General features: G+C 41.7%; 1 long non-coding RNA gene across 2 annotated transcripts in view; it reads left to right on the plus strand.

Moving 5' to 3' along the window:
- LOC135115008 (uncharacterized) overlaps positions 1 to 14,889 on the plus strand; it is a 174,233-nt gene extending 159,344 nt beyond the window's left edge. For both annotated transcript variants that reach the window (XR_010275756.1, XR_010275755.1), the window contains exon 3: positions 12,491 to 14,889. This is a non-coding gene — a long non-coding RNA (uncharacterized LOC135115008). The remainder of the gene's footprint in view (positions 1 to 12,490) is intronic.
- Positions 14,890 to 19,875: the final 4,986 nt, after the last annotated feature.

The following is a 19,875-nucleotide window of genomic DNA, read 5'->3' on the forward strand; positions in this document are numbered from 1 at the left end:
ACTTCTCCAGTACCGTTTATCAACATTTACCTTTCCTTCGTGCTGGAAGTTTGCATGCATTCAGCCTGTTCGCAAAAAGGGTGACCGCCTTTCACGGGAACTACAGTGGGGTGAGGACAGATCAAACACTGGGTACTGATGAAAAAATATATTTCACAATCCCTCTCATTCCCACACATTCTCCAGGGTCTCCGAGAGGACGCTGCATCGACATAATACTCCAGGGTCTCTGATCGGAGGCGATAGGTGGAAAGTGGGTCATCCAGGGTGTGGCTCCTCACTGACCGACTGACCGACTGGCTGGCTGGCTAGCCTGGCCTGGCTGGCTGGCCTAGCTTGGCTGGTTGGCTGACTGGCCTGGCTAGCTGGCTGGTTGACTGGCTGGCTGGCTGGCTGGCTGGTTGGCTGGCTGGCTGGCTGGCCTGGCTAGCCGGCTGGCTGGCTGGCTGGCTGGCTGGCTGGCTGGCTGGCTGGCTGGCTGGCTGGCTGGCTTGTGGCTGGCTGGCTGGCTGGCTGGCTGGCTGGCTGGCTTGTGGCTGGCTGGCTGGCTGGCTGGCTGGCTGGCTGGCTGGCTGGCTGGCTGGCTTGTGGCTGGCTGGCTGGCTGGCTGGCCGGTCTGACTAGCTGGCTGGCTGGCTGGTTGGCTGGCCTGACTGACCGGCTGGCTGGCCTGGCTGGTCTGGCTGGTCGGGCTGGACTGGCTGACTGGCTGCTGGTTCTAGATTGCCTCCGTTGACATGCTGTCCAGGCCAAGTTGCTTCTCAAGGATCCTCCCCGGCATCGCTAACTACCTTTCACACAGTCTTTTACATCCTATAAATACCATAACACTTGAACATCAGTCAACCTTTATTCTACTTGACAATTAACTGAGTCCCCTGCCACCGCTCTGATCCCTCAAATTACCGTCCTATTGCTTTAATATCCTGCCTTTCTAAAGTTCCATAATCTATCCTCAACTTGAAGATCCTTAAATATCTATCACTTCACAACCTTATATTTGATCGCCAGTAACTGTTCTGGTGTGGTTGCTTCAGGCTTTCTTTACTGTGCCTTCGTCATCTTTTAGAAAATTTAATGAGACATATTAACAAATTTTGACCGAGTCTGACAAAACTTTGATTTTCAAACTACCCTCCTATGGCTTCTATCCATTCTGTAACTTCATCTCAAGTTTCCTTTCTGACCGTTTTGATGCTACTCTGGTAAACGGTTGCTGTTCTTCTCCTAGTATATTAATTAATTAATTACTAACAGTAGTGTTCCTCAGGATTCTGTTCTGTCACCCACTCTCTTTTTATTATTCACCATTGGTCTTCTAAGCCAAGCTTTTTGTCCTGTCCACTCATATGCTGATGATACCACCCTGCATTTTTCCACGTCTTTTCATAGACGCCCAATCCTTCAAGATGTAAGCAGCTCACGCAGGGAAGCCATAGAATGTATGACTTCTAATCTCTCTTAAAATTTCTGCTTGGGACAAACTTAGTATTGTTCAAAGCCTCAAAAACTTAATTCCTCCATCTGCCAACTCGACACAGCCTTCCAGATAACTATCCTATTCCCCTACTCGGCTTTTTATTACGCCAGCAGCAGGAACTTTTTATTTAAGATAGCGTCTGTTATAGTAGTGGGTTTGAGGGAAAGTTTAAATTAAAGGACTATTTGCAAGTTTTGTTTTATAGTTACAACTGGAGAATTCATCCTTTACGAAAAATATAGTAGCGTGATGTTTCAGAATGTTTTTTTTTCAGTGAGGCACGCTGCGTCTGTGATTACTGGAGACGTTAGGAATATGTCACTCTGTCTTTTTATCAATAAAACAACGTCACTTCACACTTAGCTATAGAGTATGTTTAGGGTTTATGCACACACACTTTCAACCACAGCGCTGAGTCCAACGAGAGACACGCCAACAGTCTCGATGTGGCCCTCCGTCTCACACCAGGGCTTGCACACGCAACCACTAGCACCGTGGGTCACTCCCCTTCGCCGCACACTCTTCTCACTATCCTGCCTCGGGAGGTGCCGCCGGCTAACATACAGCGGACGTAGACATAACATTCGTATTTGCATCAGCAGCCCACGTGAGCAGGATGTTGCCTGTTCTTGTGCTGGTTGGCGATATTTCATCAGACGGAAAAATAGGGAAGTCTCATACACTAAATGAACAGAGAACAACTTCCGTGATGTTTAACAAAGGGTCTGATCCTGCCTATCCCTCCCTACCTATGGTTATAATCCCTTCTTCTTCAATTACACTTAACTGTCCCCCCTCTTCTACACTGAACATCCTCGTTCTGTCCTTTACTTATAATCTAAACTGGAAACTTCACATTTCACCTCTAGCTAAAACAGCTTCTCTGAAGTTAAGCGTTCTGTGTCCTCTATGCCAGTTTTCTCGGCCACCCAGCTGCTAACTCTGTACGGGGCCCTTACCTGGCCATTTTTTAAATACGTTTCACCTGTTTTTGTGGGGTTCCACTCATACCGCTCTTTTAGACATGGTGGAATCAAAAGTTTTTCTTCTTATCAACTCCTTTCTTCTAACTGATTGTATTCAGCCTCTCTCTCATTCCGTAATGTTGCATATCTTGCTATCTTCTGCTATTTTTACGCTAGTTGCTCTTCTGATCTTGCTAACTGCATGCCTCCTCCTTCTCCCGCTGCCTTGCTGCACAAGACTCAACTTTCTCTCACATGTATTCTGTCACATCTCTAATGCAAGAATTAACCAAAATTCTCAATCATTCACCCTCTTTTCTGATAAACCCAGGTACTCCCTGCCTGCTAGAATGTCATATCAAACAATCATTGGTTCTTATACTCTCACCTAATAAGAATTCCTGCGGCTGACTGAAGGGGTGAATAGCCTTAACAGTGATCAAGCTACTACGGTGGTGATATTTGCGTGCGAAATTGTAATTTTGTTTATTGGAGTGCCTTCCCGGCTTTTAACTTAACTTATGTGATCTGCTTTTGATAAATTAACAATGAAACTAAAAAAAAAATAGAAAAAAATAAAAACTTTTTTACTAGAAAGACACTGGCGAGTTGTTGTCTGCGGGTAATCGCTTATCTCGCTGCATTTGATACGTAAAGAGATGTCCGAACTGAAACACTCACATGATACCGCCGGTACTCTGTATGAGGTACGATAATTGGTGTGTATAAAAGACAAACAGCTGAAGACGCGGCAGAGACCGCACCACGCCTTCCCACAGCCAACATGAAGCTCCACGAAAAGGTGAACGTGAACAAGGCCGTGCTGCCGCGGCTGCTCCCAACATTCCTCTTCAAACTTCACCTCGCCAAGCTTTCCCTCGCCTTTGCTATCAACTTCATGGGCATCCTCACCATGTCCCTGTACAGCCTGTTCGGCTTCGTCACCCTGTTAGCGGCAGGCATCACGGCTTTGTGCGCAGGGGTCTTCGGCATTCTCGCTAACAAACACAAGTTCCTGGTGTTGCACGGCGGCTCTGTATTTCTCTACAGCCTGTCCTTCTATTTGTCCCTCGTGGCGTACATGACCACCTATGCAGCGGTGGGAGGGACGTATGTTGACATCGGGAGTGGCGCGGTGCTCCTGATCTGCCTGCTGCTGCTGGTGTTGAATCTGGTCGTGTCCGCCCTCGGCTTTGGTGTCGAACTCATCGTCATATACGTTGCAGACTGTCAACGGCGCCTTGCCATCGAAGACATGCGTCGGGAGACGAGTCTCCCTTAAGTTATGCGGAGTAGATGTCACAAGCCGGCGCCATGACAAAGGCGGTGGTTGTGGTGGTGCGAGGGCGTGCCTGGAATCCATGCAGCAGGGACTCCGAGGACGGCTGATGGGGGTCAAGGATTCCGTGTGTTGTTTGCCTCTGAAGCAGTACAACGCTTGACCTCTACTCGACAGTGTAATAGTGGTTTCATGTTTGGTTTGTGTGTGTGTGTGTGTGTGTGTGTGTGTGTGTGTGTGTGTATGCTTATGTTGACAAAGTCAGCATGTGTGTTGTGACGAAAAGTTTGCTTTATTGATAAAACTTGTTGAATTGCGGTTAGCACTTGGATGAATTGATTATTATTGAATTTTGTGTCCCTTGTTTTAAGGAACAAGGGAGTAAATGTACCTCTGAAATAAAAAAAAATAAAAAAAGATCAATGTTACTTCGAAATAAACTTGTTATTCAGAACAAATGAAATGTTTCATTCATTATCTTTTCTGGGGATAGAGTCACATGGCAAAGAACACACACACACACACACATTCACAGTTTCTTGGTAAATAGATAAGGAAACAAAAAAAAGTTTATTTTATTTTCCGCCGTTATTACGTGATAGCACAGGAGAAGAATCGATAGTTTGTAGGATGGCGTGGAGGGGAGCGTCTAGAATATGACTGGTGGTTTAGAGAGAAGTGTGCGTTTGTTACATGACTAAGGACTCCTCATCATTCTTGAACGCGTGACACAACATTGTTAATTTGCTATATTGTTTTGCCCAGTTTTTATATAATTAATGTCTTGTTTGGGTCGGAGTAGGAGGATGTAGCTGAGATTTACTTGTTGTATCATGTCTAGCCATGTTGTGTTTGTTTGCTTGTATTAATTTGACATAATACGTGTCGGACAAAGGGTACACCATCGTAAGAAAAGCACGTTTGTTATTGTCCCGTGAATGCTGCCGTCGCTTCGGGGAAGAGGAAGGCTTATGCCAGTTGTTTGTTTATTTGTGCACGAGTCTTTTTAAGCCTCCTTGCTATGTAAGCATTGGCGTGAATGCAAGAGTATAACATTGTAGCTTATTGTAGGTCGGGATCATTAGCCTGAACTGCAGTAAAAATGTTTCATTCTAAGTTAATTAAAGTAATAGTTTGATATTCCTTAGTTTCATACACACACACACACACACACACACACACACACACAGAGAGAGAGAGAGAGAGTGTTGTACCTTATCAGTTTATCTATTAAAGGTTGCGTGGCGTCGAACACTTGAAGTCTTGTATCCGGTGGCCTCTACTCTCTCCCTCCTCTACGATATGGAATTACCTATTATCTACCTCTCCTCTCCCATTCTTGCTCTGTCATCCCTTGTACTTCCCCGAAACGCTACTCTGCGTCACTTCCTGTTACGTCACCAATCGCTGACGGAAGGCCAAAATATAATAACATCAACACCAGATAGAAAAAATGGCTCTGAATATAATAACATGCAGCTGAAGGGTTGGAGATAACGCCACGCCCGACTGCACCTGACGACAGCCAGCCCCGAGTATTAGTCATTGATAAAAATAATGTTTTCCACTTAGCGTTAGTCGAGAGGACAGCGCTCAGTTGTGGTGGTCACAGAAACGCATTGCTCTTTTACTGCAACTATTTTGAAAGGCCTCAGAGATGTTTATTCGAGATCTCAAGAGTGTTTCTCCTATTAGTGATGTAGAAATCTTATTAATCTATCGCTGGAAACATAAAATTGCCCTTAAAAACTCGTGAAACTTCAACTATGGCTATTTGAAAGTAGTTGGGGTACTATGTAGAAACGTTTCAGAGTATGTTTCTTTGAATCGCACCGCAAGATCGTCAGTTTCAAGATGTCGCTGCGTGGCCTAGAAATGCCCTTATCTTTAACGGCTATCGCATCATGGACTTTTGGGGGTCGACATGAGCTTCTGCAAACGTGTCACTCTTAAACTCTGTGTGCGGCACCACGGTAACGAGCCAACCATCTAATCTCCACGAATATAAAGAGTCGATTATTCAAGTTACACACTGGTGCTTTAGGTCATGAAAATAAGTACAGATAATAACAATAATGATAATATTATTGATGATGGTGATAATTGTAATGATGATGATGATGGTAAAAGTAACAATGATAATAATAATAATAATAATAATAATAATAATAATAATAATAATAATAATAATAATAATAATATGTTAACAAGCAAGTACATGAACGTGGTGTGAAAAATATGCCTTAACTTCTCCGAGACTAACAAAACCAGGGTTCAGTCTTGGCAGCCTCGCATGCCACGCGGGAGACAAGTCATGCTGGCTCTCTCCCTCACTGATAAGCAATGGACTGATAAGCACCCTCTACGATGAATGAGCATTTTTACACGTAGAGCGAACAGCCACTATGCATACTGAGCTGGTTCAGAGGACGCTAAGACAAATCAACCAGTGACAATTCTTTTATATAAACTCAGTTGAAAGTAGTAGCGAGAACACATTAATTAAGCTGATTAGCGCACACGCTTGAGAGGACATGAGTGACAGCAGTGGGTGCAGCGCGCGTCCCTCAAATTTTCATAATAAAACCAGGAATGCAATGACGAGGTGCGTGTGTTGGACAGCGTCTTGTGTCACGGGGGTCTGTGGTCTTGTGATCTTTATGTATGAATTTTGTAACATGCCATGGTGGTCATTGTAAGTTATATAATAGTGAATTCTCTATTTTTATTTATTTTTTTTATATATTCATTTATTTATTTATTTATTTATTTATTTCATTTTATTTATTTATTCTTTTTTTTTGAGAGAGAGAGAGAGAGAGAGAGAGAGAGAGAGAGAGAGAGAGAGAGAGAGAGAGAGAGAGAGAGAGAGAGAGAGATTCTTCAACCTGCTCCTGCTCCTCCACAGTTTCACAGTACTAGCACTTAGCAAAAATATTTTCTTTTTTTCTATAATAGAATATCGCCATAACAAAATTTTTAACAGTTTTTTATTCATATTTTATTCTCTTTCCTCTTCCTTTGTTCTCTTGCTCCTCTTCAGGTACCCAGGAAAGCCGGCGTGAGGACTTTCATCCGGTAGAAACCAAGCCTGAAGGGAGGCAGTAAGGGGTTGCAGTGGCCGGGTGGGAGCGCCGCGAGGTATTGAGATGCACCGCCTGTAGGACCCTTGTGTGTCTTTCTCAAAATCGTTGGTTCTGTAGGCGAGACGTTGATCCCTCAGGGAGATTTTTGATAAATAAGCTTCTCTCTCGGTGATGGAGGACCAAACATAACCAACTTCAGTTCTCCGTCTCTTTGCATTTTTCAGCCACTCTCTCGCACGCTGCATTCTCTCGTCCATTCACGAGGCTGAGTAACTACGAACTTTGATATTTAAGGAGATATTGGTCTTGATGGAAGTTCTTGTTTTGGGAATTATTCACAACTGTGATGTAAATTTTTCAAGGCGTACCCGAATTCATTTCCCTAAAGAAATGAGACGCTATTGATTTTAAACAAGAGCAGTACGCACTTCGCCGCACACACACACACACACACACACACACACACACACACACACACACACACACACACACACACACACACACACACACACACACACACACACACACACACACACACACACAGTTATATGTACCCAGTGAACCTCATTTACGCAAATAAATGAGAAGCAACTACACACACACACACACACACACACACACACACACACACACACACACACACACACACACACACACACACACACAAATGAAAAGAAAAAAGATCAATGATGCTCTTTTTTTTTTTTTTTTTATCTGGAACAATACCTTTTCCGGCTTTGAAGAGGGCGGAGCGATATTTATCCTGGGCTTCCATTCCGTATTTGGCCAGCGGAAGACTTGCATGTATCCCACGAGAGAGAGAGAGAGAGAGAGAGAGAGAGAGAGAGAGAGAGAGAGAGAGAGAGAGAGAGAGAGAGAGAGAGAGAGAGATTAATAACGTCTTTCCTACATCAGGGAAGAAAGAAGTGAGGGGACATGAAAAAAAAAAAAGTGAGACGATAAAAGGATGATTAAGGGCGGGAGTATGGCAAGGGATAGAGGGATGGAGGGAGGCCTAAAGGGAAAAATCATATATTGGGGACGGAAGAAGAAGCTATGAAAGGTTAAAGAGTGAGATTAAGGTAATAAATTAGGAGGGAAAGAGGGTGCAAAAGCGGAAGGAAAGAGGTCGTGAAGGGAAAGGGAGAGGAAAATACATCTGATGGAGAGAAAGATAGAGGAAGTGAACGAAAAAAAGTGATGATCGAAATCCACACCACATTAACTATCTCGTGTCCTGTGTAGCTGTTCCTCTACACCAGTGGTTCCCGATCTTTTCTATCTCGTCACCCAATATAACATGTTATATTAAGAGTGTTTTCCCTTTCTTGTAACAGTGTGTAAATACTAAGTACTCGTACACTTATTGCACTGCGCAGCACATATACGTACACCTGCTTACGTCTGTCTCCCTCGGCTGATGTTTACAGAGTAACTGACAGCGTGAAATAGAGCAGTGGTTCCCGATCTTTTCTAAGTTCCTGCTTAAGAGTTGCATCTGAATGTCATATACTGATATAATACATAAATGTGTAACACTTTAATCTCAATTTAAATTATTTTCTTACATGACACACAATTTTCTTCCTGAATCTCTTTTCCTGTTGTGCATTCTTACGTATATGTACACTCCACGTCACGTACATGTTACGTAACACAATTTCCTTCCAAAACATCTTTTTCTTCTGCACTCCTATACACACTGGCCATGTCATGTAGCCCTCCATGTATCCCATTATTTCCGAGTTCCTTTTGAAAATATTCATGCTCCCTGGGGTGCACCATGCACGCAGGTTGACTATCACTGGAATAGAAGTAGACTCGTGCAGTGAGTGACACGTGCTAGACACTCCGTGGTCAGGGTTCTGAGTGACTGTCCTGAAGCACACCTGTCAAAATATTTTTTGTCTTGCCACACACTTTAATACATATTTTTATTTTTTATTTATTTTTTCTAAAACAATATAATAGTTTTTAATGTTCATTGTAATTCGTTTAACTTTATTTCTTAATCATAATAGGATTACTTTACAATTTCACATACTAAGACTAAGTTAACGTTACTCCTAGTGCCAGGTAACCATCGCGTCTTCTTGATTTCTAGAATTTTTCACTTTTTTTTTTTCTGTCACTCCTCCATTACCAATGAAAAATTGTAATATTAGCCACAGGGGGTAATTTGCCCCCAGTTTGAGAACTAATGCTCCAAACTGGGGAAAGCCGTGGAAAACTATACAAGAGAACACCATGTTTGAAAGATGTCTGTTTCCGTTGTGAGAACATAGTGAGACACACAGACGGTAAACAGAGACAGATGACTCCTCTTTAGTGTTTGATTGTCGGGGTCGCTGCATTTCTAGTGTTTTGCAGATATTGTTAATGGAAACTAGACTGCACCAAAAGCTTGGAGCTTCTCACAGCAAATCTTTCAGCAGCTAAAGAAATATTTAATTAAAACTAATAGAGGTTGAACTACAGAGAAAGTGACAAATATAACGTTGTCAGCTATAATTTTATCAGAATGCATTGTTAGTTTCTGTCTCACACTCTTTCTTGTCATGTTCTTAATAGATAAATGAAGAAACTAAGAAAGAAATACAACATACTTTTTTTCGGAAAGGCGCTAAAGAATTGTTTTTATCAGCAGAGAAATCCCGTTTGTTAAGTAGCACTGATATGAAATGAGGAAATACCCGAAAAATGACACAGGCATCCACATGATACCGCCTCCACCGGATGAAGGACGATAATTGGTGCGTATAAAAGACGGACAGCTGAAGACGCGGCAGAGACCGCGCCACGCCTGCCCACAGCCAACATGAAGCTCCACGAAGAGGTGAACGTCAACAAGGCCGTGCTGCCGCGGCTGCTCCCAAGATTCCTCTTCAAACTTCACCTCTTCAAGCTTTCCCTCGGCATTGTCATCACCATCTTGGGCATCCTCGCCATGTGCCTATTCAGCGTACTTGGCTTCGTCACCCTGTTGGCGGCAGGCATCACGTCTATGTGCGCAGGAGTCTTCGGGAGTCTCGCTAACAGGCTCAAGTTCCTGGTGTTGCACGGCGGCTCTGTGTTCGTCTATGGCCTTTCCTTCTGCATATCACTCATTGCGTACGCGGCAGCTTATGCAGGGGTGGGAGCGGTGTATGAATTTGAAGGGAATGTCGTGGCGTTCATGGTCTGCATGCAACTGCTGCTGATGGTGGACCTGATAACGTCCGCCCTCAACTTAGGCGTCGAACTTATCGTCATATACGTCGCAGACTGTCAACGGCGACTTGCCATCGAAGACATGCGTCGGGAGGCGAGCCTTTCTTAAAACCGCGAGGAAGTGTGTGGCATCCCAACAGCAAAGACCCCGACGACGGCTGCCAGGGATCAAAACACAACGCTTGACTTCTACTCGACAGTATTATACTACTTTTATATCATGGACATGTGTGTGTGTGTGTGTGTGTGTGTGTGTGTGTGGACTGAGTAAACGTGTGCTGCTGTGGAAAAGCGTACAATTTGTTTATTGGTAAAGTCTGATAAGGTAAAGTAAGCACTTGGTTGAGTTAACGTTTTATCTGCAGAAGTTAATTCTTCTAGTTCAGGAACAAATGTATCTCAAAAAAAAAAAAGAAAAAAATGATGCTGATAATAGAATATGAAATGAAAAGAGAAGAAAACTCAACATTACTTTAAAATAAACTTTACTTTTTACAAGAAGTGAAATGTTTCATTCACTATCAATCCTGCGCCATCTAGGAGAGTCACCTGGCAAAATAATAAAAACAATAAGCACACACACACACACACACACACACACACACACATAGGGTACGCGTAACTTTGATAATCTTTTTTTTTTTTTTTATCAATAGGTAACATGGGACAGCCCCTTATCTTATCTTGCTACCACTTGGGTACACGATGGAAAAATTTGTTGTTTGTCCGTTGGCGATGGCGGGGAGTGTCTAGAATATGAGTCTTCTGAAGGGGTTTAGTAGCTAATCCTTCCTATGATCTAAAACCATGACACTATTGTTATACGTGTACGTTTTACTGCTTGGCTTAGAAGTAACGTTCAAGGAGGAAAATAAAACTTGTCTATTTTCATTATCGGCTTTGTAGTGTTCGTTTGCACGTAATAACCAATAAATTGCAACTTGTATTTGCAGTCATCTTGTGCGTGTTAGTCTTCATTCAGAAAAGCGAGGCTTATTTAATTCATCAATTAATTAATTTATTTATTCATTCATTTATTTATTTTACTTATTTATTTGTTTATTTATTTATTTATTTATTTATTTATTCATTTATTTTTATTTATTTATTTATTTATTTATTTATTTATTTATTTATTTAGAGAGAGAGAGAGAGAGAGAGAGAGAGAGAGAGAGAGAGAGAGAGTTAGTGTTCTAGTGTTATTCACAGCAATATATATATATATATGTATATATATATATATATATATATATATATATATATATATATATATATATATATATATATATATATATATATATATATATATATATATATATATATATATATATATATATACAAACACACATTTTACGAGAAAGCATAGTTGAGTAACAAGTGAACTGTAAGGCAGCAAACACATTTTTCATCCCAGTCCAGTAAGGAAAGAACAGAAAACAAAAGAAAGGAAAGAAAGAAAGAAAAAAGAATTTTCACCACCCACACCACATGTTCCTAAGACTTTTCCTGCGAAATGGAGAACAATATTCGTCTTGAAAATATCCCCGTACACCCCCCTCCTCCTCCTCCTCCTCCTCCTCTTCTTCCTCCTCCTCCTCCTCCTCCTCCTCCTCCTTCTCCTCCTCCTCCTCCTCCTCCTCTTCCTCCTTTTCCTCCTCCTCCTCCGCCCCGCGGCCTCCTGCCTCAGTCGGGAGGTGGAGGTCCTGGGTGGCTTTCACAGTTTTGGGTCTGCGCCGCGTGAGGGAACCTTTACCCACGACCATCTTCATTTCTTCCTTGTGGAGTGGTATGCTGCAGGGCTGACGGAAGAGAGAGAGAGAGAGAGAGAGAGAGAGAGAGAGAGAGAGAGAGAGAGAGAGAGAGAGAGAGAAATTATAAATGAGAAAAAGAAAGGCGCAGCATGAAGAGTGGACAACAAGGGAGTTGCAAAAGGATGAGGGGCCAGAGGAAAGTCTTGCAAGGAAGGAAAAGATCAAGGAGTTCGCCTGGAAGAAAATTAATTGGAACGAGGGAAATGGAAAATAGTAAGACGGATTCACCAGTACCGGGAAGTGAACAGAGGAGGATCAGCGCTATGATAATGTACACGAAAAGCATTGAAGGAATATTTGTTAAGTAATTTGAGGCTCTTAAAATGTGAGAAAAGGAATCTTGCTTGCAGAAAATATTACGTCATTCCTCTAACTTTAAGGAAGAGGAGGAGAAAGGGCGTGCTGGAAGGCTGGAAGGGACTCTGTCGCATTAAGAATTTTGGAGGAAGAAAAGTCTTGGTTAGGAAACTGAATTTGAACTTAAATTTTCGTCCGATTTTTCTTCGTATTCAGGTTTTTCTTGAAAATAAGATTTTGGAAAGATCCCTTTTTTCTTCCTATTCTATTTCCACTGCTGCCGAGTTTCTCTTGTGTAACAGACGAATAAGACGATTCCCTGACCTGAAGTCTTCTAACTTTGTTCTTTCTGACTTTTGCAGGTGAGTACTCCACTTTACCTCGGCCACCCCGGAGACATGAACTTAGCGTGGCCTTGCGTCACCTTCCTTCATCAATATTTCCACCCAACCTTGTCCATCTCTGCCCTCCGCTCCTCCACCAGCGTCCTCCGTAACCTCTGACGCATTAACCTTTCTTGTGTGTTTGAGCTCTTCACTACCATTCTAATCTCTCTCTGAAAGACACCACTTGCACATCCTAATTGACCCTCGAGAATGCCCCTTACTGGTCCGTTTGAAGTTAATCCCTTCGCCCTTCGTACCCTGCTTCAATGTTCGTTTTTATACATGAGTCTGGTGATGTGTCATATGTGGAGATTTTTTTCAAATGTGATGCTCAGCTCGATACTTCTGTCTGTTCGGTGACCAGTCACTGATAATGGCATTGGAAAACACTGCAGGGTATCTCAGATTAGTGAAATAATTTTTGCTCGCTACATTATGCGTGGGTGATAATGGAAATATTTCTTTACACTCAATATGCTACTTCGTCACGCTTTCCATTCACAACCACTTGAATAACTGCCGTACTGTACACTATTATGCTAATATACAGAAGTTTAAAAATATACATTTTTATTGGAAAGCAGCATATGGTGTTATTTCCTGTTTTCTCTTACCCGTATTCCCACCTCAGTATTCGTAGATTTCCACGAGCACATTGTAATTTTTCAAGTCCATCCGCTGGAAGTTTAATTTTCTTTGAGCAAATTTACACCCTAAGCGGTCGCGTTTTCTGTCATCGGAACGTAGCGGAGCGATCCACGCGGACCGCTGTAGGCGTAGGGGCGCTGCAATAACACTGGCTGTCCACCACGCTCCACTCCCTCACAATGGCGGGGAAGGACCAATGGCTTTGTTCCCTGCGCCCTCAGTCTGAGTAGAAGCAGCTTTTGTTGAATGTGGGTTTTGTCCTCTTGTTGTTGTGCTGTTGTATTGTTTTCCTTGTGTTGTGTTGACTCGCGTTAGGTCTCTTTCTCAGTCAGTCCACGTGTATGTTGTCCATTCTTGTCCCAGTTTGCGTCCTCGTCAGTAATGATTCTGCCTTGATTCAGTTGAACTTCCTGGAATTCTTGTATGCGATTTATTATTTCATCTGGGTAAACATGAAGACGTTCTTAATGCACGTGGAAGAGAGGAACGGGAAACGGAGACGTGTAGGAGAAAAGTTAACGAAGATATGAGAGAGAGAGAGAGAGAGAGAGAGAGAGAGAGAGAGAGAGAGAGAACTGCTGCAGGAAGATGTATTAAAATGCTGAGACAAGAAAAGTGATAAAAGGTACACGCTGAGGAACATGGGGCAGGGTGCTGGGGAATGGAACTGAAGCCCTGGATAGCAATTATACTTATTTTTTTTTATATCCATTCTTAATCATTCACCTTAAAACCATAAGTTGGGCTCCATGTTTTTAAATGGTCCACAAGTCCACCGAAAGGGAGGAATACAAAAAGGAGAAAGAGGAGGAGGAGGAGGAGGTACGTAGGTGATGTTGAGGTGGTAGGAGACGACACGCTGTAAAGGAGCTTGGAGGCTGCTTATGGTATGGACATTTATAGCACACCCTGCGCGACTGAATTTATAAAGGCTCAACGCAGGTAAATGTCCTGCGCACCTACTGCTGCTGCTCTTCAGATCTCCATAAAAATAAATAACTAAATATATTAAGGTAGAATAGATTAATTAATTGATTTTATTAAAATAGAATAAAAATAAACGGCTCTTTAAGAAAATGACAAGTTAATGATTAACATTATATTTAAGACTTGGCTGTCTTATCATTCCTGCGTACTGTGATGTTTGTCAGTGGGCGAAACAGTTATTGCTTGGAAACGTGTGTCTCAGGAAGCTTTTATAAAGGAGCCTTGTACAGTATATCCCGAAACGTTATTAGAAAAAAAAAAAAGGAAATTTTTCTGGTTTGTCTACAACATACTGATCAACATAGTAATCAACATAGGCTTTTCATTTTCTCACAAGAGTGTGTGTGTGTGTGTGTGTGTGTGTGTGTGTGTGTGTGTGTACTAGACACTGTTATGTTCTTATTCGTATACTTATAACACCTACCATTGTGTGAGGAACAGAGGAGGTGAAATGTATCAATAGGAAAGTAGTGTAGCTGGATGTGGCAGCCAAAACAAGTTGTCTCCAGAGTGAGGTGTGTCACCCGGGACGCAGGACTTTTGAACTGTTTGATTGAGGGACAAGTCATAATGCCAACACAATCGGAGGTGTCGTGTAAACATCCAGGTAACCACTTCCCTGATACAATAACGAGCTGGTTGGATGGAGAGCAGACTCATCCCAGATGCAAGGACTTAACGAACGAGCTTAGTCTGTATCCTATACAACCCTATACAAGTTTTATTTGTATAAATAAAGAAGAAAGCACCGAAGATTTTTCTTCCCCTCATCCCCACAAGTCCTAAGTATTCTTGTAACATATGGTGGTAGCGGTACAACGAACAGAAGACGCTTTCGAGTGGACATTATAAAATTACGCGTGTCCTCACTTTCTCAAGACAAGCAAGGGCAGCTTCAGAAGACAGGGTGATCACTAGTGGCTCCTTCACAATGCAAGTGCAGGCGACGACGCAGTGTATCAAGAAGCGTCGGGTGGTGGTTTGCTCTGAAGAAGGCGAGAGACAACGCAGTATCCCTCATATTTGCGCCAGCTCCGGGGAGACAACGCATTTGCACCAACAAGTAAAAGAATTGGCAAGACTGCCAACCGAACAAACCACACACCCCAGCGCCGCCGGCAACCACTGCTGCCGGCACCGCGGGCGGCAAAAGTTGAAACATTATCAAAACAAGTTTATTATTTCAAAAGAAAGGTTACAATTAAAGTGATAGTAATATTACATAAATAATGACGAAAAATATGTACCTTCTCTCATTTCTTATATATATATATATATATATATATATATATATATATATATATATATATATATATATCCCTCTCTACATCCTCCAAATATGAATATTAGATAATCCTACTAACATCCACATTGGCCAAACCTCAGCACGCATAACTCAGGCAGAAAGGAGAAAAAGGAGGAAGAAATTCTAATGTAATAATAATATTAATAACAACAAGAATAGCTAGCCTTAACAACGAGCCACCTCGTGAATCCAGCCAAGGAATTCGAGAGAAGTCAGTATAAGAGCAGATAAAGAGACGCTTCATTACTAATGGTGAAAATTAAATTTATTTAGGACTGCAGTACATATTGACTATTATTTACAAATTACACAGTGTTTTAACAATATGTTGAACAGTAGAAGTACCAAGCTACATGTCATTTACGTTATATTGCTTGAAACATAATCTCGACCTATGTACATGTAAATACGTACACATGTGTTGATGACAGGTCGCAGACTCAAGTTAGTTCATTTATCAATTTCATAGGTTATGGAGAGCGATCCTCCATCATCATCATTATCTACTTCTTCTTCTTCTTCTTCCCATGAGTTTCTTTTGTATCGCATCTTGGGTCCTTGTCTCCTTCCATTTCTCTTTTATTTCAAGTGTGTCTTGGTCCAAAGGTTTTCTGATATTTTTCATTTAAGAAAACGTAGAGGGTAGACTATTGAAAATAATAATACTTCAATAATGTTGTTGTTGTTGTTGCTGTTGTTGTTGCCGTTGTTGCTTTCTTCTTCTTTTACTTTTTTCCTCCTTTTTCTTCATCTTATTGTTATTGTTATTGTTCTTATTATTATTATCTTCCTTGCATTTTTCTTTAATTCACAGGTTGGCACAATATACGAAGCACATGCTACAAATTCATAAAAGAGTGCTCTTACTTCCTTGTCGCGGCGTGGTACGAGATCCTTTGAGCGCAGATTAAGGAAAGATACAAACATCTTTTGTAAATTTATCTTTATCAGGTTTGAATCCATATTTTCTTGTTTTGGAAATTTTGCTGATGTCAACCTTTTTATATGCCCTCTAGTACTATTTTATTTTATTTTTTATTTTATTTATTTATTTTTTATTTTTTTTTTTACAATTTCATATTATATCACATGGTTGGTTTAAGTGTACATGTTCCCGTTGATAGAATGGGATGATGAGTAAATTTGAAATAGATCCCCATTTAAAGTTTTCGTATTCTTTCTTTACCTGACTTAGAAAACGTAGATGGTTGATGCCTAACTGTTGTAATATTTATTTACGCGACTGTTGACTTGCTTGGTACATTGCTCTTTTGATACATTAGGTAGTCTCTCCACATATTTCTGTGTTTTAGAGACTTTGTTATAAATTCAGTTAAAACTCGTACTAGTTTTTCTATTCATGATTCGCAATTTTTTTAATATATACAGAATGTTAAACTACCACAAACTCCAGTCACTACTACGACCACTACTTCTGTCACTACCACCACTACTACTACCACCACTACCACCACCAATACTACCACCACTTATCCCATTATTTGTCCATCAAAACCCACCACTGGTCACCACCACACCTTAATCTCATCACAACCACCACCACTAACTCATAAGGTTACGACCACCACCACCACTACCACCATCACCACCACCACCACCACCATTAAGTCACCACTACTACTAATCTACCAAAACCACGAGTAACTCACCATCATCGTTTCTATCTCAAAACCGTGAGGAAATCATCACCACTACTATCTTCACCATTACCAACACCATAATAGTTTGCGAAGTCCAAATTTGAAATCTATAAATTTGAAATGTTAGACCACCACCACCACCACCACGACCACCACCACCACCACCACCACCACTTCCCAGTAATCGATTGGCGCCGCCTTATCAACGAATCACTTAATATTAGCCGATTAATTAGCCAATGAATATTAAAAAAATGATCGTTTCTTCATTAATTACCTCGGGTGATAGTTTTTTTTTTTTATATAGGTGTTGTATCTCTTACCACCACCACCACCACCACCACCATCTTGACAATGTAATGAATCAATGGGCAAATTTAGGACTGTATTCTGAAACACTTCTGCTTCGCACCTCCACTACTTTCAGAAGTTTCTAAATTAAATTGCATATGTTTCTAAGGGTTTTCATGCGATTCTAGTGACAAATTAAAAAGATATTTACATTATTAACGGAGAAACACTCTTGGGAACCAGACTAATCATCCCTGTGGCCTTTGAAAATAATCGTGGTGAGAGAACAGAATATTATTGAGTACTGCCTTACGTGCACACCCCACCCAATAACAGCACAGAGAATAACAAGAGTAGACCTGGATACATACATACTAATAAACCCACAGGCCACCGTCTCTCGGGCAGCTCACGTTTCCCGCCTGAACGTTTTGTGTATAAGTTTTGTTACTAAGATATAATGCAGGACGTGTCCCGGTGTCCCGGTGTCTCGGGGCGCGTCGTTTTGCATGCAGTCTGTTCCAATTTGTAAACATCTTCGTGCCTTAGAATTACATAAGAACATAAGAAATAAGGGAAGCTGCAAGAAGCCACCAGGCTTACACGTGGCAGTCCCTGTATAAAATATATCTACCTATTTCCACCTATCATCCCAATCCATAAATCCGTCTATCAATCTTCTCTTAAAGCTCCCTAATGTCTTAGCACTAACAACCTGATTACTGAATCCGTTCCATTCATCTACCATTCTATTTGAGAAACAATTTCTTCTTATCTTTTTCTTAAACCTAAATTTTTCAAGCTTGAACCCGTTATTTCTTGTTTTATCCTTCTATCCAGGTTGCTGATCCAAAGAATTTTGCTTACGTCCCCCTTGTTATAACCCTTATACCACTTTAAAGACTTCTATCAGGTCCTCTCTTAACCTATTTTACTCTCTCTCTCTCTCTCTCTCTCTCTCTCTCTCTCTCTCTCTCTCTCTCTCTCTCTCTCTCTCTCTCTCTCTCTCTCTCTCTCTCCGTCTTATAACTGAAGACGCAACAGCAAGTCAACCTAACACAAAAACGAAATGTCAGGCATCATTGGTACACACTTCAAAAGAAGGAAGGAAGAGAGAAAAAAGTAAGAAAAACTAGAGAAAGTCAGGCCACGATCTTCAATTTGTGCAATGCTTCCGATACTCCTCTGAAAACATCGCAGGTCGGAGGAGGAAAGAAGGAAAGGAAAAAAGTGAACGTGGACTGTGTATTCTTGAGTTTACCGAGTAAGAGGATGAGGGAATGACGATGTTGGCGAACTCGTGCGTAAGGAAGGACGGTCAGGAGGACATTAGGAGGATGTGCCAGGAGTCCAGCGCCTCGTGGATGGCTGGGCGGGGGAGGCCTGCGCTTTGCAATACAATAGAGGCGCTTTCGTGATGAGGTTAGCTGAGTGTGGCATGTAAACGAGGAGAGGCAGAGGTGAAGCAGTCCGAGAGAATCGTCAGATGATGTGAAGATAAATTGAAAAATGTAGACTTGGTAAGGTGAATAGTCTTTGTTATTTGTTTACTTTGCGTGGCGCCCTGAATGAACACCGTTTTACTTAGGACGACAAATATGCGCATACACACACACACACACACACACACACACACACACACACACACACACACACACATACGAGACAAAAGGTCTTTGTTTGGCATCAAAGCGTAAGTAAGATCGAAACAAAGGTAGTGAGACTATATCTATATTTATCAGTCTATCTCTCTATCCATCTCTTTCACTCAACTTTTCATTCCTGCCATGTGTGTGTGTGTGTGTGTGTGTGTGTGTGTGTGTGTGTGTGTGTGTGTGTGTGTGTGTGTGTGTGTGTTTGAAAATAAGTAAAATGAAAGCAAAAGTGAAGCGTGTTGACATTCCCGACATAGAAAATAGCGAATGAAAAAATGCTCTCATATAATTTTCATCACCAACCTTGTAGGAGGAGGAGGAGGAAGAGAAGAAGGAGGAGGGGAGGCGGCGGTGCTTTTCTCAGGCGTTTTAGATCAAAAGAGGAAAGTAATGGTCGCATGATTCGTGTAGCTTGGTTTGTTAAGCCCTGCCTGGTGGTGGGAGCACAGGGGCGCCAGGCTGTCCAGGGATATGACGAACACTTATCCTGTAATTTGATAACTGCTATTATTGCTCCTTATTGTGGTAATATTTAGTGTCATGTAGGGTCATTATGAGTAGTTACTTCTTTTTTTCTTGTTCTTGTTTTCTTTCTTCTCCTCCTCGTCCTCTTCCTGCTTCTCCTTCTCCTCCTCCTCCTCCTCCTTCTCCTCCTCCTCCCCCCCTCTTCTTCCTCGAAATCACGAAATGATCAACAGTTCGTATTGATTCAGTGTATACTGGAATAGCTTGAGTTGCTCTCTTATGCAAATGAGGAAGTTTAAGGAAAATACTGAAATTCTGTTTAAAAATATTTATTATGAAAAGTTTAAA

This window comes from Scylla paramamosain, chromosome 28 (assembly GCF_035594125.1).
Source record: "Scylla paramamosain isolate STU-SP2022 chromosome 28, ASM3559412v1, whole genome shotgun sequence".
Lineage (NCBI taxonomy): Eukaryota > Metazoa > Arthropoda > Malacostraca > Decapoda > Portunidae > Scylla > Scylla paramamosain.